The 25,263-nt window shown below is 40.7% G+C and overlaps 1 long non-coding RNA gene across 1 annotated transcript; it reads right to left on the reverse strand.

Moving 5' to 3' along the window:
* Positions 1 to 9,479: 9,479 nt before the first annotated feature.
* Positions 9,480 to 25,001, reverse strand: LOC132017390 (uncharacterized). Its single transcript, XR_009404254.1, has 3 exons — positions 24,913 to 25,001; positions 21,312 to 21,454; positions 9,480 to 10,030 (listed from the first exon to the last, which is right to left on the reverse strand). It is a non-coding gene; the product is annotated as an uncharacterized LOC132017390 (long non-coding RNA).
* Positions 25,002 to 25,263: the final 262 nt, after the last annotated feature.

Raw genomic sequence — 25,263 nt, forward strand, 5'->3', positions numbered from 1 at the left:
ATGTGGTCCATATACACTATGGAGTATTATGCCTCCATCAGAAAGGATGGATACCCAACTTTTGTAGCAACATGGATGGGACTGGAAGAGATTATGCTGAGTGAAATAAGTCAAGCAGAGAGAGTCAATTATCATATGGTTTCACTTATTTGCAGAGCATAACAAATAACAAAGAGGACATGGGGAGATGGAGAGGAGAAGGGAGTTGAGGGAAATTGGGAGGGGAGATGAACCATGAGAGACTGTGGACTCTGAAAAACAATCTGAGGGTTTTGAAGGGGCAGGGGTTGGGAGGTTGGGGGAGCCAGGTGGTGGGTATTAGGGAGGGCACATATTGCATGGAGCACTGGGTGTGGTGCAAAAACAATGAATACTGTTAAGCTGAAAAGAAATTAAAAAAAAAAAAAAAGGGAAAACTGCTGTATGGGTAAATGTGGTTGTGCTAGCAATTCTTTTCGCTTCCTGTTCTACTTTCTATCCTTCTCACCTAGTCTGTGCCCTGGGAGGCTGGTCTCTATGAACTGCATGAAGGTTAACCCTTCCTCACCCTCTGGGAATTGGTTCAGCCACAGAAGGCTCTGGCAGAGGACGGCGGGTGGGAGGAGATTGTACTGGGGCTGTGTATTTTTCCTCGCACCTGTCCACTAGCCTGAGGGTTAGCAGTGACTACATTCCTCCTCAGAAGGTTGAAGTTCATTTTATCTTCAGCTCTCTTTCTCTATCTCCCCACCTCCTCCTTCTCCCCCTCCCATGTTATTTCCTCCTCTCCCCTTCCTCTCCACCCCCTTTCTCTCTCACTCTCTCCCGGAAATCCCTTAATCCTCTTGAATCTGCTGGCTGAGAATAGCTGCTTAGCCCGGGTTTCCCTAAAGGAAAGCCTGAAGTGAAGGCTGTGTCTATGTGGTTTATTTTGGAACTTATCTCAGGGAACACGTGTGAGAGGCAGAGGGAGGGAAAGAGAAGGAAATAAACCCCCAAACAAGGATGAGTTCTTGAATTGGCCACTGCTGTTGTCAACTGGTGCTCAATCCCTCAGAATCTTCTGAGGGATCTTAGAGAATACAATCACACAACAGCCAGCTAGGGAAGAAATCAAAAAGTGTTCATCAACCAGCTTTCATTACCCCTTCTTCAAAGGTGGGGCACTGGCACTAACCGGCCCATCAAATATTGTGCATGCCTGAATGTCAGGCAACCCACGTCTCTGTATCAGAGAAGCCCCAGGACAGACCAGAAGAGGCATCACAGAACAGGTCAGTGACAGAGAAGCTGGTAGAAGCTCAAGCGGAAGTCCTCTCTGTGGTGGTGGGAGGAAGGGGCGGTGAAAGGGCATGTGAAAATGGCATCCTGCTCTTGCTGGCTCCAGAGTTAGTCACCACCCTCTTGTTTGTTTGCTTGTTTTTACTTAACCCTGCCACTTATTATAAATGGTTCCTTCTTTAAAATCTCAACTACCCCATTTGGCACATGTGCTTCCTATTGTAATCCTGCCTACTTGACCGGTATTCTGCATCCTTCCAAGCCTTCCTTCAGACACTCTTCCTCTCCTTTCCCCACTCTTCTCTCACAAACAATGATGCCTAATGGTTTTATGCTCCCCTCTTGTACAGGGCTGGAGAGTGTCCTCCCAAAATTTATGTCCTTCCTGAAACCTCAGAAGTTACCTTATTTGGAAATAGGGTTTTTGCAGATGTAACTAATGGTTAAGATCAGGTCCTACTAGAGAAGATGAGACTTTAATCCAATATAACTGATGTCCTTGTAAGAAGAGAGGAAGAGACACAGAGAAAGAGATTCATGAAAAACAACTTTGGAATATGGAGGCAGAGATTGAAGAGAAATGTCTATAGGACAAAAAAAAAAAAAAGATTGCCAGCAGCCACCAACAGATAGGAGAGAAGCATGGAACAGATTCTTTCTCAGAACTCCCAGAAGGACTCAACCCTGCCAACATCTGATCCCAGTCTTTTAGCCTCCTCCAGAACTCTAAAGGAATATATTTCTGTCGTGGTAATTTGTTATGACAGCCTTGGAAAACTAGTACACCTCTTCATCAAGGCTCTCTTTCTAAGTCCCACAGAGCTCTACAAAGCCTCATGTTTCATTTTCTTCCAGCCCATTAAAACTTATCTGTCCTAGGTTTATCTTTCAAGGTCGTGGCCTTTACCCACCAAGAGTAGATGAGAAGACTGAGTGTGTCTGCTAGGGCTTCACAATTAGCTAACATGATGCCCAGCAGCACAGCATTTCTTTTCCAATTAGGCCCTCCTGTCTGTTCAAGGAAACACTTTAAGAACCCTTACTGGCCAGCTGGAGGAGAGTGATATAAGCCATTCTCAAACCATACTGTGCAGGACACCAGTTGCCTATATCCTACCAACTTGAATGAGAGGCTTAGCTAGCATGGAGACATCCTAAAGCCCAAATGCCTGTCCTCCATTAATTACCACAACAAGAACCGCACAGGATCCGTGATGGCAGGTGCACAGTCCACTGAGGAGTGAACTTGTGGACCTGACAGGTTGGGTAATAGACACCAAAGTGTTTGTTTCCTGTAACCACCCCTTGATATGCACTTACTACTCATTCCCACCTGTTCATCCATGCCTTCCCTAGAACCCTGCTCTGCCACATGTTTAAACCAACCTGAAGGAGAAAAGGTCCAGGGTCAGAATATGTAACTAGCTTCTCTTGAGTTTGTTTTTCAGTGTAGTTCTTTAGATGAGATATCAGGCGAAAATGAAGCTTTGTATGCCACAGGTTTGGTTTGGTTTGGTTTAGCTGTCTTATTAGCATTTGCATAGGGCAGAGAGTGAAGAGATAGCACCATACCTCTCTGCTGCTCTGCTCTGTCACCACAAGCTTGGATTTGGGAGATGAGAAAACCCACTCCATCTCCAGCTACCTGACAACTGGGGACCTGGAGGAAGATATGAGCCTCCTAGAGCATCAGTCTTCTCACCCATGCACTGGGGAGAGTGCTTCCTCATGGCATGGGATGAGAACCAACCAAGTACATGTGGCTATAACATCACAGAGTAGCAGATGCATGTAAACTCAGGGGACCCTTCTCACTGCTCTTCCACCTTTCGGTCCCATTTTAAGTATCACTTTCCTTGTCACTTTGGCTATACCTATTTATGCTTATTTAACTTTTTATGCCTTATCTCCCAAACTCCACTGGAAATTCAAAGCCAAATATTATATCTATCATTGTAAAGAATATTAATAACCTTTACGAGGCGTCCTATGTGTCAGATGCTATGCTAAGCACTTTACTTACCCAATCCTGACATTAAGATAGGGTAAAATAGAATATTAACTTTACTTTGGAAATCTGAGGAGTGAGGCTTACTTCAAGCAACTAGTAAGTGGTGAAACCAGAATTTACAAAGAAGTCTGTCTCCATTCTGGAATCTGCTCCTTTAAACACAATGCCTCTATCCCACTGTCAGACGTGTAGGAGGGACTCCATAACCATATTTTAAAATTATAAGCAGAACTTGATCTTTATGATGCAATACAAGATTAAATGTGTATGTTAATGACAGAACTTACATGAAAAAGACTTGCATTAAAATCAAATAATATTAATTTCATGAAAAAAATGTGTTCTTTCCAAGTAGGCTTATCCCCACCATGCCACCAAATTACTAAATTCAGCAGTTACTAAATTCAGTGGGGACTTGTCCCTCAGTCTTCTCCCTCTTGATCTTTCTGTGGCACCTGATGCAATTGATTAAGACTTCCTTCCAACGCTGTCCACACTTGGCTTCTAAAACAGCATGTCTCTTAAGTTTCCTCCTGTCTGTTTGGATGATTCCTTTGCTGACTACTCCTCTCTATCTGTTAAGGTTGAGGTGCCCCTGGACTCAACCCTTGGCCTCTTCTGTATCTGCACTCACTCACTCCGTGATCTCAACCAGAGTCACAGTTTTAAATACCATACACTCAGATCTACTATCACGCGAGGTGGTATTCTCAAACATCACTGTGCCCTGCAAAACCCCACAGTGACAACCACAGAGTTTATATGAAAAATGTGATTGGGGCACAAAACTCAAAAACGTCATCAGTGACCTGTAAAAAAAGAAGAGAAAAAGAGAACCTGATAAAAACGGCAGCACAGTTTCACACTTATTAAATGGAAAATGCATGCGTCACTATTATAATATATGTGGTCCTTTACCTTGCCAACAGTGAACTTTGCCTGTGAAGGGGTTCTAGCTTGTGAGTTCATGTGGAGTCGTGGAAGGAAAGTTTTCTGAAATCAGTTGGCTTAAGTCGTAATGACAGACATGGATGGGTGTGGCTCATAATACGTGGTGAACTGATGTAGCTGGGCTAGGTGTCTGAGGTATGGGCATGTATTTTGGGTTTTCTTACACAGTTCAGTTCTGCTAGTGCCATTTTACGCATTCACTGAGTGTTTCTTCCAGAATGAATTGCCCACAATCAAATGTGAAATTCCCGTTTTGTTTCAATTGTCCCCTACTGTATCAGCCTATACTAGGTCTGCAAAGACACTGTATTAAATAAGGTCATGTGCACACGTCTTGGGGGTTAGGACTTCTACATATATTTTTAAGGAACACGATTCAACCCATAATGCAAAATTTGCCTCCAAATTTCTGGAAGCTTCACCTAATGTCACACTAGGATTTTTTTTTTTTTTTTGAAATTTTTATTCACAGCTTTCCATAGTAAAAAATACATTTTACATTATGTCACAGCATGCATGTGCGCAAGTTCCACATAACTGACTCTGCCTGGAGTAATCTGTTATTTCCTCTTCTAGTAAGAGAAAACTTGCTACTCGTGACCCACTAATTGATATTATGGCACCCTGCTGAGTTGTGACCTACATTTTAAAAATGCCATTTTGGAATGAGAACAAAAGCTCCTGTTCTTCTGATTGGGTTAGGTTCTAAAGGATCCTCCTCAAGTCTATTCATTTATAAGTAAAGAGCATGGGATCGTTGTTGATTGCATGGCACAGGACACTGGTCAGCCTGGGTTTTCTGATAAATCTTTGTTCTCCACAATTTCTTTCACTATTTTCCAATTCATTCTCTTTGCGTATGCAGATTTTCCTCCCCTACTTTCAATTTGTTATATTGTCTCAGCTTTTGGTCACTTTGTCATCTCAAAACTCTTCTTACACACTGCTCTGTCACTTGGGAGACTCAGTCAGGTTAACAGTGCTTACTATTATCTCAGAATGGACCATGAAGACGGGATAAGCAGGAGGTTAAGGCTTGAAGGCAGAGATAAACGGACTACTCAGCTTTCACTGGAAAGTGAAGTTTTTCACCTGTTTTCAGCCTCTGCTAGTCTTTGTGGTCTTAGGTCAGTTTTTCTCTCACTCCTCATCAGCCCCTTTGCCTGGGGGACTGTCATTAAGGAGCGTGAACATTGCTGATGGGAGTCTGGTGCCAGCTCCTGACTCCAGCGCTACTGCCCACTCAGCCCAGAGATGGCATTTCAGCAGCCAAAGCCCTAAGACCACTCTGCTACAATGAGGGGAACTCCCCCATCTCACTCCAGCCCACGACTCACTGGATAATCCCAAAGAAGTATGTCCCTGTGCTTCTAGTGGCTCAGATATTTTGTGGGAGATCAAGAGTCTATTGTGCTAATTTTGCAAAAAAGAATATTGTAGACCAGGAAGCTTAAACAACATGCTCCTGTCACACTATAACTTAATTGTAATTTAGAACCTAAACACATTCCTGATTTTCCTGGGTGTTTTCCCATGAGCTATAAAAGGTTTTCATCTTTTTATAATATTGCCAAGGGCAAGCCCTGTTTATCTTCAAATGGGCCAGGATAAGTAAAATTTATACAGGAAATTCTATTGTTCTCTGAAGATAACCAAGTTTTACATTTGTTGTAAATATCAATCAAGTTATGATCTGATCTTTCCTTTCTCCTAATTTTCTTGGCATTTCTCTCTAGCAGCCCCTCGATACCCCACCCCCATCACCATAGCTCACATTCTTCTCATTCAAAATGAAGAATCTGAACTTAGATCTCTCCCAAGGAACCCAAAGAACCATTTTCCTTCAAAGACTAAAATTCTTGCTTTGCATACTTTAAGTCTCCCTGAAATTAGTCTGTATGAGAATTAGTTGGTCCATTCAATGTGACGTGCCTTTTTTCTTATGCACACAAAAGCTGAATTTAAATTGATAGTGCTTTATAAAAATCAACATCTTAAAATTTAAAGATGTTTAAATTGTTAAATTTAAACATTGTTTAAATTAAATTAAAATTGTTTAAAATGTTAAAGATATGTATGTCCATACATATATATATGCATATATATATATGAATATTTATGAAGTGTTCCTACTACACATGAGGCTGAAATACCTGAAATTACAAAATTTTCCATGAGTTTTCAGGCATTGTGAAAATTACATTGGGAGCAGTTCTCATAATTTAATCAATGTGTTTTAGATAGAACTGTAGACTTTTCTCTAAAGATTAAAGCTTCTGCCAAAATGGGCTGACAACTGAACACCTCTCTTATCTTCTAGGCTTTTTCCGGTTCTCACTAAGCAACCTGAATTCCACATGATCCTACATCCATGCTACTGACCACTCATCCTTCTGGCCCATTTTAAGAGAACTTCCAAGGTCAGAAGATGTGCACATATCTTTTTTGAGTCTGTAGTCAATGCTTCATAGAAAATTGGCTGCTGTTGGGAGATGAGAGAAACTAAGGGGTTTCCCTATAATTTGCACTCCTGAGTACGCCATTCAGTTCTTTTGGAAAGCCCCTGTGAGAGAAGAATTTTAGCCTTTAAAAACAAAGGTTTTTGCTTCTTCAGTGATACAGAACCTTGGCATTTCAGAACTGAAAGAAACAAAACTCAATGACCCAAGAAAAACAATGGTGAGAAAAGAAGTAAACCAAGTCTAGTGTAAACAGAGGCAGAAAATTGTTTTTTATTATAGAAATAAGACATTTAAAGGCAAGCAGGAGCTAAGATTAAATATAAAAATGGAAATACTTTTAAAAAGAAAAATATTTGGCAAGATCTTCTTAGTCAACAATTTATTTCTGGTTCTGTTTAGTTATTGACTTGACTCAAAAGAGGGGTTTTCCATTAATAAGTCTAAAAATTGTCATATAATCATGTAAGTTCATTATTCATTATATTATTATTAGTGTTTATTCCCACTCTTGTCAGTCCTCTGTATAGCTTCGGAGGGATGAGGCATTTATGGTTAGACTAGGTAATTTTTTGAACTATAATTATACTTAGTCAGCTATGAATAACAGGGAATCTAAATACAGTGGCTCGAACAAATATGAGTTTACTCATTGTAACGTAACAGAAGTTGCTAGGGAGGTTAATGAAGTTGTTTCAGTAATTCAGCAATGGTAGAGCCAATGTCTTTGTGATTCCTTGGCCCAGCCTTTTCCTCATGATTACAAGAAGGCTGCTGAAGCTCCAGTTATCCAGGTCTGCATCCAATAAAAGGGAGGATGTATGTATGTCCTTTTTAATGATGTAAGCAAAGGTTCTCAAAATTCACGTAAGATTTTTACTTTTATCTCATTGGAAAAAAATTGTGCCACGTGGCCATTCCAAAGAAGTAAGGGCTTTAGAATAGAGGCAGTAAAGAGAAGAAAGTGTTAGAAATGGGTGATGGATCAGCCAAATCAGAATGTCTGCCAAAGTTTTTGTCTGGATATTTCTGATACATGGTAACATGTAAACAACCCTAGGAATGAATAGATTTGAGAGTTGAATTGGCTGATTTCAAAACATCAATGTCACCTAGTGTTTTTTATTAAAGATGAGAAATCAAATGAAGCCTTAAAAGTGGCAGTGGTAGATGGAGTAACAGACCCCCATATATCTACATCCTAATTCCCTACACCTGTGATCTCATGATAGAGAGATGGGGAGATTATCATGGACTGTCAGGGTTGGCCCAATGTAATGATGAGGTTCCTGAGAAGAGAAAAGCAGGAGTGTCAAGGTCACAGAAGAAGATACAATCATGGAGACAGTCCACAGAGAGAGAGGGGAAAAGATGTGAAGATGCTGTACTGCTGGCTTTGAAGATGAAAGAAGGGGCCACGAGCCAAGGAATGCCACAACCTCTAGGAGCTGGACAAGGCAAGGAAATGGATTCTCCCCTTGAGCCTCCTGGAGGAATGCAGCCCTAAGTGGCTCCTGGACTGTAGGACTTCTGATCTCCAGTACTGTGAGATAATCAATGGTGCTATTTTAAGCCACCAAATGTATGGTAATTTGTTACAGCAGCTGCAGAAAACTAATACAGTGGCCTGGATCAGATTAGAATGGAAGTTTCGAATTGCTCTTGAAAAGTGAAAGTTAATGTCTTATTAGAGAATGTGTTCAAGCCTCAGAATTATCTTCTATAGGGCAGTAATAACTGCTAACACTCACTGAATATTTACTGTGTGTTAGCAAAATGCAAAGTGCATTGTAGGCATTTAATTGCACCCTTGAAACAACCCTATGAGGTACACACTAATACTATCTTCCATTTGAATAAACTGCCAAGGGCATGAAAACTAGGGAGTGAAGTAGGGGCAAGAGAGCGGGGCACGCTGGCATGGGTGGCAGGTTACTGGTAAGGAGTGTTTGGAGGCAGTGGCACAGGTTCACTGGGCCCCTCTGCAGTAGCTGGCTACCATGTCAGTGGCTGGGAACCCACAAGACTGTGGGTCACGGAGGAAACTCTCCATGCTCTTTTCATGAACACTGGGAAGAATTTGGCCAAGGACGGGAATTTTAGCTGAACCCCTTGATGGGAACTCTGAACTGCACAGAGAGCCCTTTGTGTTTGTCCTGCACTAGGAAAGTAGCCAGAGGCTGGTACTAACAGAGGAAATATATACCTGTTGAAGGCAATCTAACTCATTTCCAATAATTTTAGAGAAAAATGACACTGCTATCATAATACCAAGACATGCTGGTCTCCCAAAAGTGAGGTTTGAATCCTGATGACCTTAAAACGGCAAACAAACATATAACAGCTCTCACTTTGCATGGCTCTGATACAAATGAGTTTCAGTTAACAAAGCATGCACAAAGCAAGGGCTGCCTGCATTAAGTTGTCAAAGGAATGAAAAGGAAATAATCCAGAAAATTACTCTGCAAGAACTCAGATGTTAAAAATATATTAGATGCTACTGCTTTGAATGCTCTATCAAAGGCAACTATTGTAAAAGAATTCTGAAAATCCTAAAAAGGGGCATATATAGAAAAAGCAATTTTAAAAAAATTTAATGATATTTACGAAGAAAGCTTCAAAACCTTCCATTTATTATTAATTTATTTGGTGTTAGTGAATTATGTTCCAAATGTAAGAGAAAATCAAGTTTTAAAAAAGCGGTTGAAGAAATTATGCATAAGAATAGCTAACAAAGACCAACAATTTTAATGTGTTGCATATGCAAACATCAACACGGAAGTGAGGACACAAGAGGAGCCAACTTTTATATTATCAGAACAAAGCAACATTTAAGTCCATTGTTTAGCTTACCTTGAAGCCTTTTATTTTTGTAAGAAAGGAAAGAAAGGACACCAAACAAAAATATCTCTTTCAAAGACCTTCCCTTTTTTCACGTTTAAACTGGATTTAGGAGCCTTCTAAAATAACTCTTCCAGGGCCAAGCTGGGGAAAAAGAAAGCGTGTCTCATTCCCAGGGAATAGAAGGGGATATACGACCAAGGAAATTACAGAATGAGATGTTCAGGTTCAAAAGAATGAACATGATTAAGGGTCAGGCAGGCAGTTTCCATGACGTAAGGGTGAGTATTTGCCATCTTTACATTTCGGGCTCTTTTTACATCATCATCCTTTGTCCGAAGAGATGACAGTCCTGGCTGTGACTTCCTGTGTGCGTAAGGGGGGGCGCTGGAAGGGATGAGGCATAACCGGCCGCCTCATCCCTGCTTCCGCCCGTGTTTATGTCCCATTCGAATGACAGCCACAGCTTCCAGGACCCACTGCTGCTATTTCTGGTGATGCCTCAGACCTGGCACAAAGGGAAGATTGGAATTAACCAGTTATTTTTTCCACTTGACACGCTTCCTTGTCATTTCCAACGCTGGTCACCTGCATTGTGGGACTTCTAATCAGGCTTCATATGCCTTGATCTTGAAAGATCTTTCCTGTCCATTTTTAGAATCTTCCAGTGACAACCTTATTATTATTTTTTTCTCATTCAGCACAAGAATTTTAGGCACACATATGAAGGACTCATAGGCTCGAAAGAAAGTGAAACAAGTCAGAAACGATTACTACGGAACCAGCTGACACTCAGCATAGTGTCTCTATTAAAACCATCCCTTCTTGTTCTTTTTGTCCTCTTTCAATATGGAGATGTGACTGTGAAGATAACAGTACACTGCCCTGCTGATAACTTCCTCCAGGGTCATAAGACAAATTTTCACATGTCTCAGAAAAGAGGCCATCCTAGTTTTCAGTGCATCATCTTCAGCTATGACTCTGACCTCTTACAACACATTCACCTGCTCTCCTCAACATCATCGACCGGGCTTGGTTCAGTGTGCTCATTAACTGACATTGCAGAAGTAAACTGATTTTGCCACCAATAAATTTGGAAATTTGATCACAAGTTGCTGGCCCACCTGTGAAGGATTCCCAGCATGCCTTTTTCTCCCCCAGCTTTAGTGGGATATAACTGACATATAATGTATAAGAGCAAGTAGTCAGTATTCTGATATAATACACATAAATGTTGCCGACTGATGACCACAGTAAGATTAATACATCCTTCATCTCACAGTGTTACATTTTTTTTTTCTGTGTGGTGAGAACATTTAAGCCCTCTCTTAGCAAATTTTTAGGTATTTACACTACAGTATTGCTAACTATAGTCACCACAGAGGTTATTTAACCCCAGAACTTAATCATCTTAAAACTAAAAGTTGTTACCCTTTGACCAATATCTCTCCATTTACCTCCACTTCTCCTCCCTCCCCAGACCCTGGCAACCACCATTCTACTCTGTTTCTATGAACTTGTCAGCATTCCTTTTTCTGTGGTCCACCTCTTGAGACTTACATAATATACTGAATTTTGACATAGTTTTTCCAGCCTCCTCTTACCTCACATTGAGTTTGGAACGTGCAACTAAAGAGATACAGCTCAAAGCAAGCCCTTTGTACACGCGGAATTTTCCCTTTAGCAAATACCCATTACAGTCCCATTGTGTACAGTTCAGAAGTATTTCTGAGTATTTCTTTTTATTAAGTTGCTTCAAATAAGATAAAAGGGAAGCTCAATTGACCACTGGCTCTGAATTTGGCAGGAGGACTGTTAGGCCATTTGCAGTGTCCTAGACAAAGAAGCAGCCACAGCCCGAGACCTTTCTCCCACCTGCCTATGTCCATCCCTGCAGTAGGGACTCCGAGGAAAGAGCAGCCTGAATTTCATCACTGGTGCTAACAGAGCTTGGGGAGAAATTTTCCAAGATAATAAAGCTAAGATGTATTAAACACTTCTGTGGCAGCATTCTAAGCTCTTTGCACACGTTAATTTATTACATCTCACAACTCTATGAGGTAAGGACTATTATCTCCACATAAAGATGCAGAAGAGGCACAGAGAGGCAGAGTCACAGGCCAACAGAGTAAAGAGGAGCCAGGATCAGAAGGGGGTGATGACTCACAGGAGAAGCTGATCCTCGTCACCCGCGTGGGACAAGCACTTAGAGAAAGGATGCAGTTGCAGACATTGGAAGAGAGCTCTGCTTTTCAAAAAAAGGACATTAGGAGAAAAAACCAAAAACATTGAGTTTAGCATCCAGGAGTCAATTACAGTGTGTGAAGGAACAGCCCTCCAGGTCTGGGAGGCAGACAGGGCTTGTGGGTATTAAGGATCTCCTTGGCAGAAAGCAGGACCCAGCTACCAGGTCAGGATCTGGTTCTGGGGATGGAATGTAAAAGCCCAACATGGACTGTAGTATTGAAACAAGTCTAGGTTGTTAAGACTCTGATTCCCACTAATTAAAGTGTGTGGGTTTCTTCCCCCTACCACCAAATAATTCTCTGACACCAAGTAGGTGTCCTACAATCCCACTCAAGTCTCATACTGTCTACCGGGAGATGATGTCAGATCGCACAAGTTAAAGGTTGGGTTCTACAAGATCTTGCCCTTCGCCCACTCAAATGCCAACTGCCAGCCAGCTTGTCATATGTGTTTTAGCCCAAATGGCCATTGATTGGAGATTTTAACAGCCTCATCCTTGAGTTCAATTACTTTGCAAGAGCAGTTCACAGAATTCAGAAACATTTTACTTACTAGACTACTGGCTTATTATAAAACAGTGTAACTCAGGAACAGACAGATGGAAGAGATGCATAGGGCAAGGTATGCGGGAAGGTTGTGAGCTTCCATGAACTCTCCAGGTGTACCGCTCTCCGCAAATCTCCATGTGTTCACCAGCACTGAAGGTCTCTGAGCCATGTCCTTCTGAATTTTTATGGAGGCTTCATTACATAGGCATGGTTGAGTAAATTATTGGCCATTGGTGACTGAGCTCAATTTCAAGCCCCTTTCCCCTCCCTGTAAGTCAGGGCCAGTAGGACTGTGTTCCACCCTTCTAATTACTTGGTTGTCTCCAGACAACCAGCCCCCTCATTAACATAACAAAAGACAACTCTATTTCTCTTACCACTTAAAAAATTCCAGGGGTTTTAGGAGCTCCTTGCCTGGAATGGGGTCAAAGACCAAACATCTACATCTTATTGTAAATCACAATATCAGATTTGTCTATGCAGCTACTAGAAGTAAAAGAAACGAAGCCATCACACTATAGTATCAGATGAGGACTGATCTAAGGAAGAAGTGGGAAGCCAGCTATCCAATGGGAAAAGAAGGTCCAGAGCTTCTGGGCAGACTGATCTCTTTTCATGCCCTCACAGAAGAAGACAAGGCCAGAGATACTCAGCCCCAAGAAGACAGGCTGAACCTCACCTCCAGCTTGGTCTTGGCCACTTGGAGCCTAACTGGGCCTGTTTCTTATCTATCCTGGCCCAGTTGTGGTCAGGTCGTCAGAGTATCAGTCAGGAAGAAAAGAAGCAGTAGACCAAAGCTGTCAGGAAACTTAAAGCCAAAAACTCCTCATGCCATCCACAAGACAAATACCGAAGGACTGAAGCATCCAGCAGCAGATATTTAAACTTAGCCTTAACTTGATTGTTACCCTTCCAGGTCAGGGAAAAACAAGTTTTTCTCAATAAATCGAGAAACCATAATGCTAATTTTTAAATGTGAAAAAATAAGAACCAACCAAAATCTCATGAGACAGCAATAAAATTATGGAACAGCATTTAATCAAATAGCAAATAGTCATCACAAATCATGTTTTCAAGGTATATTTACTGTCCTTGGAAAATACTCATAAGAGTATGACAAAAAGCAGGCTAACCTGCCAGAATATGCTCTGGAATTGTTGGGGAAAAATTATATTTATGTTCAATAAAGAAATTACTCTGAGAAATACAGTCTTGTTTTACATAACAAATATGTTGCTTCCAATCACCCAATATTGATAATATTATTATACTATAAGAATGTTAAGATTTATGAAATATAAAACTATACTTTTGTAACATTTATTTTTTTAAAAGTCTGTCACCTAAAACGTCTAGAAATACTGAAAATAATTTAATTGGGGTGAAGTTTACATTACCCTTAACTTTCTAACAACTTGGTTTATTTTTCTCCTTTTGGAACTAAAAAATTATAAAATTTCAAGTTAGTGCATAGAGATGGTAATTATTCACCTAAACTTGGAGATTAATGAGCAGATTAATGCATATTAAACTTTACTTTTAATAAATCATAACAAAAGTTATTAAACATTTTTGTAAGATTATTATGTGACCTAACTACCTCAATTAAAAAAGAAAAACATCTTTAAGCAGAATTTTATGGTTGGGAGCAATTTTGAATGGTGCAGACTTTCTTTCAGTGTGGACTGAGCATCAACAAGTACAGGTAAACTGTAACTTCTTGAGGCTCCGAAACTGTAAAGTGCAGGTGCAGGAACACCCACTTTCTTTTTGCACAATACATTATGCATGAAATAAAATTTCTTGGCGACAGACACTAAAATCTCAGCAGATCTCTAACATTTGCTGACTGGGGGGTGCATGAGCACTGTTGATGTTAGAGAACTAATTTTTATCTTTTTAAAGCCAAATGGTCAGGATAGGAATGGCATGTATAAAAGGGAAGGTGGATTTCAGTGAAAAAGTGCAGATGGGCAGACTGATCTCTTTTCATGCCCTCACAGAAGAAGACAAGGCCAGAGATATTCAGCCCCTGAGCAACAGGAACCTTAGAGGGTCAGGGCAGGTTGATGTGTGAGTGAGATGAGGCAGGACAAAGGTACTACACAGAAGGTAGTACTCAGGTACTACCTGAGAAGGTAAGAGGTAGACGGTAGAAGGACAAAGGTAGTACTCAGGAAGCACAGGTAAAGGAGAATGTGAGCTGGTGCCAAGAGGCTGACCATAAAGACAGAAGAATGGCAAAGGGACAGGATCCGTTGTAAGATAAGGAAGTTGTAGTAGGGGCTATTTCAGGAGCCCATGGTGTGGTCTCCTAGGTTTTTTTCAAACTAATGAGTAAGTCTTAGGTCTTCCATATTTCCTCTTTCTCTATTCTCTGGTCCCCTTGACCCCTAAGAGATACAACAACTAATTCAGGCACCTGGGAGTAGCTGGGAGCCTGGATTCCCAGGTATCATCCACCAGCTTATGACAGGGATGGGTAAACTGAGAAGATTCTGGGGAGTCTGTTGGTATCTGAAGGCAAAGAGAGTGATGGGGGAAGGCCGATGGACATACATCTGCACTTTTTGCCATGGATCTTGGGTAATTCCCACTAGCGTCTGGATTTGCTCCACCATGAAAGGTATAAAAATACAGCCAGGACGTGAAACCCAAATCAGGAATATTTGCCCTCCATGCAGTCAGCCCAGGGCTTGCTGTCCTCCTGACTCATCACAAGCTTCTCCCACTCTCATTGTTCAGCTTTAAGATGTACAGAATGACGTCAGTGAATTGCAAGGACTTTTCCAAATGCATGCATTTATTTTGGTTTATACTTCCGCCCCCTCTCACTACCCACACCCATTTTAAAAAAGGATCTGAGGTCTATAAATTGATGTTCTGTGTAAACTGAAATAGAAAATTAAAAGCTACATGGAGTAAGGGGGAAGCAAACATACAAGCTGATGTAATGACAGTAAAAGAGCCAGCCGCAAAGAAATCGATTAAGGAAGAAAAAACTATGAATTACCACTATCAGTATCTACTAAGGTCTCAGAAAAAACTCATTTCCATGATACTAATTCACATCAGCTTCATTATATTTGATTAAAAATTGCCTTATACCTATGAAGGAAAATAATCTAAAAGCTGAGTGAGCTTTTTAATATCAATCTTAGCAAAAATGACACTAGATATCAATAACTGTAAAAAGGCAATTTTTGGCAAAATCAAATATGAAAAACAAACACAGTGATGCTTGATCACAAATGCAGAGCCTGAAAATCAAGTAGAGTGAAGCAATATTGAATAAAAACAAACAAACATTAAAAACCCATGGATTTTGAAATCAATCTTCTGGATTCAGCTTAGTTTAACATTAATTAGCTATGTCACATAACCTTTCTGTGCTTTAAGTTATGTACACTTAAATCTTCAAAAGCTTGTTTTGAGAAATAGGCATAAATATCTAATGAACCTACTACAGTGCCCAGTATACAGAAGCCACTCAATAAGTGGCATTTATTAATTGAGCACCTACAATGAATCAGGAACTATTCTAGGGGCTAGGATTATGGTGGGAAATCAGAGAAATCTTTATCTTAGTGACCTTTATGCTGTGATAGGGCAAATAGCCAAAAAACAAGTAGGAAAAGAAGAAGTAAAGAGAGAAGACAGGGAGGGAGTTAGGAAGAAGAGATAAGGAGAGATTCAGGTAGTGATATTTCCTATTAAAAATAGTCAAAGTGTAGAGAGTGCCTTGCAGCAAAGGCTAGTCACTGTAGCTAAGTAGTCAGGAAGGGTATTCTGAAGAGGTGGCATTGTCTCTGAGTCTTGGATGATGATAAAGGAAGCTAGAGTAGGCCGAGATCTTTGGACAGAGCATTCTAACCAAAGGAAATGACAAAGAAAAGGGAGCACTATGAAACTAGAACAAATTGTGCATTTTCCATAGACAAAGAGAAGGCCGTGAGTGATGGGAAGAGGGGTATAAGATTAGGTCCAAGGCATTGGTGGGACCAGCTCAGGGAAGCCCTTGGGCTCCAACAGAATTTAGATTCTATTTTAATTGCAATGGGAGATTATGAGAGAGATTTAAATGAGGGAGTGATATGATTAAATACAATCTTTAAAAAGAGCATTCTGGGGGCGCCTGGGTGGCTCAGTGGGTTAAAGCCTCTGCCTTTGGTTCGGGTCGTGGTCTCGGGCCCCATATTGGGCTCTCTGCTCAGCAGGGAGCCTGCTTCCCCACCTCTCTCTGCCTGTCTCTCTGCCTCTTTCTCTCTATGTCAAACAAATAAATAAAATCTTTTAAACAAGATTTTAAATTAATTAAAAAAGCATTCTGTGTGATTATGAAAAAAGAAGGGGAGGATCCATGGGTGGAGAGAGTATGAAACTAAGCAGACCAATTAGGAGACTGCTGGAACAGTTCTGCTAAGGCACAGTAGCTTCTGGGCCTAGCCTGTTAGCAGTAGAATGGGTGATATGTGGTTGGATTGAGGATATATTTTGGAGTTAGAGCTAACAGGACTTCCCAAAGAATGGATATAAGGGAGCTAAAGAGATCAGGACTGATTCCTAACTATTAGACTTGAGCCACAGGCAGAATGGTAGTCCTATTACTATGATGATAAAGAGGAGGATTAGAATGGTTGGTGTCAAGATGGTCCGACATGCAAGTGGAGATGCCAAGTGGACAGCTGGACATACAGTCTGGAGATTAGGACTACTCCCGGGAGAGAATATTTCTATAAACTGTAATGGAGACTTGCATGATGTAAAATGTCAAATTCGGTTTTACCAAATAGAAAAAAAAATTAATACTAATAACAAGTGATACTTGCTGTTTTCATGAAAGTAGATCTTGAAATCTTTTATTTAAATGGCTGATAAGTTATATTTTTTATAAGACTTTATATATTTATTTAAGCTAGAGAGAGAGAGAGAGAGAGAGCGGACGCAAGTGGGGGTGAAAAGACAGAAGCAAACTCCCCACTGAACAGGGAGCCTGATGCAGGATTCGATCTGAAGACCCTAGGATCATGACCCAGACTTAAGGCAGACACTTAACCAAATGAGCCACCCAGGTACCCCTTAAACTACTTTTATTGATACACAAGGATTGGATCAGTAAAAACTATAAGTTCTCTGTGGTCAGCAAAACCTGATAGAAACAAATGATGTTTCAGTTGCAATATCAGAACCATGGTTTTCAAATCAACAAAACCCTTATAGCACATAGTCCTTGATTCTAGATAAAAGGTTGCTTTACAGGTTCACATCTTGTGATGGTATAGTTAAAATCCTTTCTTCCAGAAAGAATAGAAAGAGAGAGAGGTCCCTCAGAGTTTTATTTTTCTTGACACATCTAATGATATCCAAGCTGGCCTGGCATTGATAATGATAAACTGATTTAAGGGAAATTCGTCAATTCTGTTCTGGTAAGATCCCCATGCTGCCATCGGGGACCTCCTTATTTATGCAGATAGAAGAGGTTAGCATACATGAAACACATGTAAGGTAATGTGACTGAGTGTGTGAATGGGAGAACAGTGTTTTGCATTGACCTGTGTGCTCTTGGTTGCTTTTATCCTACACTTTCCCATACTTTTCAAATAGCAATGCTACTTTCCATATGAGCTGCTGTCAGGGAAAACAACCAGCCTAAAAGAAAGATGTCTGTAAAAATTGCAACTGTGTTTCTTTAATGAAGAATAGGCACAACCATCTGAAAGCCAAAGGACTTTTTATTTGTAAGTACCAGATTTGTTGAGAGAAATCAATGGGTTCCAAAGAATTCTAAGAGCTAAACTTCAGTGATCAAGAACCATATTTGGAATTTGCACTAACTTTCACAGAATAGTAGGAATGACAGTCGATTGATCTCCCTTTTTACCCAAAAAGGAAATGAAGATTTACCAGTGAACAGCCAGTGGAGGAGATTCAGAGAGAATAAGACAGGATACTTCATACAAATAAGATAGCTGATGGTGAAATTTGGTCTCTCCTATGGTCAAGCTTTACATGGAGAATGGTAAAGACATGTTTAAGAGACTTCCAATAACACTTTCCAAGGCAGAGCCCAAGAGGATAGTGAATCTTGTAGAAGAAATTGAGAAATTGAGAAAGAGGCCCCTGGGTTGGGAGGTTCTCTAGAGCTAACGTAGACATTTTTAGCCACACACACACACACACACACACACACACAAACACACACACACACACACACACACACACATATATATATATATATATATATATATATATGGTGAAGCAGAAAAAGGAGGTCTATCTATAGAGAGAAGCATAAAGCAAATGTGCACACAGAATTTGTGTGGCAGGTGAGAGGCTGGTTAATCAATCACCCTTCCCAACACTTCCCCCTTGTTTGCCTCACTCTAGTAGAGACTAGAAATTCTAAACACCTGCCCCCAGTCTCCTCTGACACCAGGAGTTCCTATGACTTGTTTTCGGCCCTCGAGAGGAAACGTGGAAGGTTTTGTTGAGGGAGCACATTCTGGGAAAGCTTTTCCTTCATGGATGGATGGGTAGCCACAAGGGCAGTTGTCCATCTTTACAATTCCTCCTGAACAACATCTGGAGCGTGACATCTATGATTCATGAAGCAAGGGACACAAGCAGAGTCAACACACCAGGATGAGGAGGGTGGAAAGCCCTCCTGTCATAGACCCAATGCCCTCACTCTTGTTTGTGGTGGAACATGCTTACACCTTTAGTGACTTCATAGAAGTGCAGTGAGGACCAGAAGGAGACAACTGTGGGTGAGCACATTGTCCAGGGAGGCCAGGAGTTGTATTAGTGACAGGAAGAGCCATTCACTGCCTCTGGTCTTATATAACCACTAAGCAGAAACAGTTGAGAGCAAGGAGGCATGTATAAAAATCAGTTCAGAATCTATCTCAAGAAGGGCATTCTAAGATCATTAAAAAGAGAGCTAATTGACCATCCAAGAAAATGATTCTGCTATATTTTCCTTACTGGTATAATTAACTAGCAGTAAGACATATATAATTATTCTACAGATGAGGTCACTATGTTACAGTCATAGGCCATAAGATCTTAAAGGCCTCAAGTTGCAAAAGCAAAAACCAAAAAACTAAATGTAGTAGGAAAGGTGAGTAAAATCCTGTGATGAAACCAGAGAGCACTATCACAGAAAAGCCTCAGTCTGAATAGTGGCTCAGGTTTGAATCATCTTGGCCTGTACAACCAGGTCCAATAACCCACCCAAGTTAAGGAAGATTCAGCTGATCTGAAAATCTTTATACTTGGGACAGTATAATTGCTAAAAAACCTAGGTAGGTAGACTTAGGGAAAGCCTAAAAAGAAAAAATTAAGAAGCAAAGTAAAATCTATTGCACTTTTTAATCAAGAATAATTGAGAAGATTTTTGAAGGGTTTTGTAATCACAGTGACACTTTATGTTGTTTTGTTTGCTTCTTAATGTGTTTAATAACATATTAATTTCCCGTGTCTGCATGACAAACTGCCACAAGCTTGGTAGCTTCAAACAAAAGAAATTTATTTGCTCATAGCTCTGGAAGAGGGCAGAAGTCTAAAATCAAGGTTTGGTTGCTCCAGGAGCTCTATGAGAAAATCGATCCCCTGCCTCCTCCACCTTCTAGAGATTGCAAGCATTCCTTGACACGGGGGGACCACATTAGGAACACATTGCTCCAATTTCTGCTTTTGTGGTCACATGGGTTCCTCCTCTTCTGTGTGTCTCTGTGATCTCCCACTGTCTTTCATAAGGACGCTTGTGATTGGATTGAGGTCTCGTCAGATAATCCATAATAATTTCCCCATATCAAGACACTCAATCAAATCAGCAAAGATCCGTTTTCCTTACAAGGTAACATTTAGGTTTTAGGAATTAGGACCTGAAATCCTTGGGTGTTCAAAATGGAGCCTATTACAGAGAGTTATTAAAGAAATCTGACATACTTTATGTATGATTTCAGATACATTTAAGTTTAAAATCAATGTATAGCAGTTTAAGGAGCTATATATATTTTTTTAAAGATTTTTATTTATTTGTTATATATAGAGAGAGAGATACAGAGCGCAAGCACAGGCAGACCGAGTGGCAGGCTAGAGGCAGAGGGAGAAGCAGGCTCCCTGCCGAGCAAGGAGCCCGATGTGGGACTCGATCCCAGGAAGCTGGGATCATGACCTGAGCAGAAGGCAGCCGCTTAACCAACTGAGCCACCCAGGCGTCCCTAAGGAGTTATATTTTTAAATGTTTTTTTAAGATCTATTTATTTTAGACTGGGCGAGACAGCCAGAATCTCAAGCAGACTCCACGCTAAGTGTGGAGCCTGATGCTGGGCTCGATCTCATGACCCTGAGATCAGGACCTGAGCTAAAACCAAGGGTTGGACACTTAACAGACTGCACCACCAAGGTGCCCCTAGGGAGTTATATATTTTTTATTATTTGTACAAGAAGTATGTAAATATTTAAAGGAGTGCCACTTGCTTTTAAAAGTTAATTTTAAATAAATACAGAAGATTAATAAATTAAACTTTCAACAAAGTGTAAATGGGAATGAACATTCTTCTCCACACAAAAGTCTCTTGGATTTTAACAAGTCTACAATATTTTTTCCCTGCTGACTCTCTAAATTTACTCTATGTGTGTGTGTGTGTGCGTGTGCATGGGGGGAGAGTTTCAGTAATCCTTCGTAGCCTCTTTCTCATTCCTACCCTAAAAGATGAGGAAGGAGTTGGAATTGATGCAAAAAGCAAACATGTGTGTACACCCACCTGCTTACCCCATTCATGACTGGAGCAGGCATTCAGCGCACTGGGTCAGTCACAGCAGTGGGCAGTGGTCCAACTGTAACTGCCCAAGAATAGCCTCTGAGCTCACCAACAAACTGTTGTTTGCCTCATAGTGACTCGTGTCTTGTGCTTGTGGGTTTTGGTTCCTTTAACAGTGGGTCACAGGGCTTCTATCGAACGTCTTGTTTTGTTTATTTTCACTTACCATGCTAAATGTGTTCTAGGGTTCAAAGCTGCTTTTTGAAGAAAGATGTTTTCTGAGATGCATTTTTACAATGTGTCCTGTTCCATGAGGAGCATGACTGAGCTCAGGGACCATCCATCATCATCCGTCATGACAAGTAAGTTCTGAAGAAGTAAAAATTTTTAAAAAAGCATTTTGCCCCAAGGCATCTGCTCCTCCCCTTAGCATATCCGATTCCTAAAATCATTCCTTTCCTGGTCATTGGCGCTTCTTTTCCTCCAAAGATTTCCCACCCAAACCTCCTCAGGGTTTTCTGCCTGCCTGAGCAGAGAGCTGGTTCACCTCATAGAACTTGCATAAGTTGGGCAAAGTGGGGCTGTCCGCGAAAGTGGAGTCTCAGAGGCACTCAGAATGTCTTCCTGAAGATTGCCCTTTGGTTATTTTGTGTCTACTGAAACCACATTTTTCCTTTAGTCCTCTTTCAGTTTGCTGTGTGGTCAAAATGTTGGGTCAATGCTTTATTTTATGTTACTTTCATTTTTGAGAATGACTTTATTGAGTATAATACAGGGGATGAGTCATAGTAATTCAAGGTCACTAATTTGATAGGTTACACCAAATGCTACCAAATGTTACTAATTTTGTTGTGTATATATTATATATGTACATATATATGGCTTTTGATATTCAGGATATATTATAAATAAGAACTCGGTCACCTTCCTTATCACAAAATCAATTGACATGCCTGGCACCTTTTTTTTTTTTTTCTTTTGGTAGTGGAGGAAGTTGGAGGGAGATAGCTTAAATGATTGACTGTGGGTCACAAAGAGGCATCCTTGTCAGAGAAGAAATATGCTTTTTTATGATGAATGTATATTTATGATGAAGTATAAATCACTTCAAGCTAAAAACACTTAAATAATGCTGCATTACTATAATTTTTTAGTTACTAAAACAGCATTTCCTGAATACTCTGGAAGTTTCTTCAGATACCTTCTATTAGAGTACCAGTGAGTTGCATCCCAATTAAGTCTCAGAGAAGAAATGAAGTTATAAAAGGACTACATGGCATTTTTTATTTCTTCAGGAATATGTGGATAGATGCGAGACAAAAGTAGGCGGACAAGGGCATTCCATAAAATTGAGAGGGATGAGAGGGGGGGATCAATTAATGACCAAGTCACTTCTAAACTGGGAAGGTCATAAAATTTGCTTTTTTATTCCTAAGAACATATGTGCTTTCCAGTGTTGTGCCTTCCAGCTCCTTGATGAACATATCTGTAGCAGACTGGAGGGGGATGCCGACCTAGCAGATTTGAAAGTCTACAGGGAGTTTTAAGTTCCTGGTTGAAGACTGGATTTGAAACACACCTTGATGGCTTAGTCACTCGCATGCCTGGGCATTGCAGGTGTTTGCCCTATTACTGAGGGCTTCCTCTGTGGAAATTTCTTTCTGTGCTGTTGAGACCACTGTATATGAAATCACAAAAGTCGATGCAAAGGCTAGTGAGTAACCTGAAATGCCTTGAGAGAAAATAGGGGAAATTTCATAAAGGTCCTACCCAGTCCATAAAATAATGAGTCTTGAAGTTTTGGGAAATGATCATATAAGCACATAAAATCAATGAATAGATAGAGTGGGACATTTCATTTCCTAGAGAGTCCCGATGGCAGTAACGTCAAGTCACCCCAAAGCCAGTGTCCTCAATATATCCCCATAGACTGGATCTTTGTTACCCTAGCAAACCTGACAAAACTCACACAGAAATCCTCACTTGTATTCAGCAAAGCGCTTTTCAAAATCACAGTTTTCAATCAAAAGAAAATTTAAAATACTTACAGAGTTGGGTAACATATACACATCAATATAGATATCCTGATAGAACGTAGTATAAAGAACATAGAATTCAGAGCTGGGACACCCAGATTGAGAATAATCTCCACCTCTATCCCTTGGGAAATTTTTCTGAATTTTGGTTTCCTGTTTATAAAATGGTATAATAATGCTTTCCATACCTAGGTTGTTATGATGTTCAAAGGCATAAATAAATGTGAAGGTACATTGTAAATAATTGTTTAAATGTAACTATTATGTCCATCATTAAAAGAAAACTGAGTATAATGGAAAAACTGCTATATTCTCTGATGCTGTGGCCAGACCTATGAAACATGCAAACCAAGACCAAGTCTGGAGCTAAAAGTAAGGGGTTGAGGGTAAGGGATACAGCCATGCCATACATGCCTATTCTATTCTGTTTTCTGGGTAACTTAGAATAAGGCAGGAATCATAGGTGATTATCCATATTTCCTCAAATTAGTCCACCAGAGGTTTCTCTGGGTTGATAATGTCCTTACTAAAATAAAGATATGGTCTTGATAACTGAGGTGATTATGCATGTAGGCACTAGAGCCAGACTATTTAGGTTCAAATTATGGTTTTGTCATTTACTTGTTCTGCCACCTTTAGAAAATTGCTTGGTCTCTTTGCATCTCATTTTCCCAATGTGTGAAATAGGGATGATAACTACCTATGTAGAAAATTCTCAGTAAATCATAGTTTGAAAGGCTTCAACCAGGCAAGTAGAATGGCAGTGTGTAAGGAATGTTTTCCTTCTTATTATTCTCTGAATAAATCAATTTTTTTCCTGGAGCAACACAGCTGCTAATCCCCACAGTGTCCTCATGCACACCAAGGACAATCATCCTTTCCTCAAGACACTGTACTACCGACAGGGGAAAGAAAAAACAAAGCAAAAAAGTCTATAATGACAACAGTGCAACTGGAATCCCCTAGAATTGAGCAGTGACAAACCTGCTTAACCTTATGTGACGGTACTTTCTCTGAAACTCAATCTCCTTTTGTAGGAAAAAAAAAATAAACACAAAAACAATAACAACAACAACAAAAAATCAGTTGTTGGCTTAGAACTTTCTAAAACCCCTCATAAAACTGAAATAGGAGTGATTTTTTTTTTCTTCTACATCTTGAGACTGACTTCAGGGTCAAGAGGCCTCATCCCAGTGTAGAACCTTGTACCAGGTCAAGGAGAAGTAAGGAACCAAGCACAGTGTAATCTCAGGTTCCCAGGGCCTGGGGCAGGTAACAGAGCCCCTTTCAAACACATAGCCAGTAAGGCTTGCATTTTCTGACCAAGTTAGCACCCTTCCCACCATCTCTCCCCACAGAGAACCTGAAGGTGGTAACACACGGCATGAGTAACCCCTGAGCCTTCTTAGCTGTCCAGGCAAGAACACAGAGTCTTTAGGTGGAGCAAGAAAGGTTTGCTTGCCTCTCACCCTCCCTAGAGAACAAATAATAACAATCTTTAAGTGGCTGAGAACATGACATACGAAAGCAGAAAAAGCAGTGAGAGGAAGTCATGAGAGAGGGGAATGAGGAGTATAAAGGTTCAAAGCAGAATGCAGGCAGCCAGCCCCACTTCCTTCTCAGCCACTTACTGTCCTCGGAACCCCAGCCCAAACAGGCCTCTGCCACCACCAAGACTCCCTCCCAGCTCCGTCTCCTCATCTGCTCTCTGGCTTCCCGCCCCTTCTCCCTTCACTGCCACAAAGGAATGGCTTCTTCAGCTCACAAATCACTGAAGTGCAGTGGAGTTACCTGCTTTGCACACAGGCTGCCAGGGTGACCCCTTGGTTAGCCCCATCGTGTACCTCTGGGGTGGTTTAGCAGTTGAAGCCTCAGCCTCAGCAAGAACAGGAACCAAGAAGTTCCCTTCTCATAGGACCTGTAACTTGACCTCCTTCTGAGAACAGAGATAAGAGGGATGTGGTTTTTTTTTACTTACAGGCCTCAAGGCACACATCATACATTTGTTTTACAGATGCCAAAAAATGGAAGCCTCAGACAGAAAGCTTTGTAAGAAATGTTACAAGCAGAGGCTCCTAGCGGGTCTTAAAACCCCACGACAAGTCAACCAGACCCAAGTGTCAGGGCTACCAGCAATGTCCC

The sequence above is a fragment of the Mustela nigripes genome, chromosome 5, assembly GCF_022355385.1.
Source record: "Mustela nigripes isolate SB6536 chromosome 5, MUSNIG.SB6536, whole genome shotgun sequence".
NCBI classification, from domain to species: domain Eukaryota; kingdom Metazoa; phylum Chordata; class Mammalia; order Carnivora; family Mustelidae; genus Mustela; species Mustela nigripes.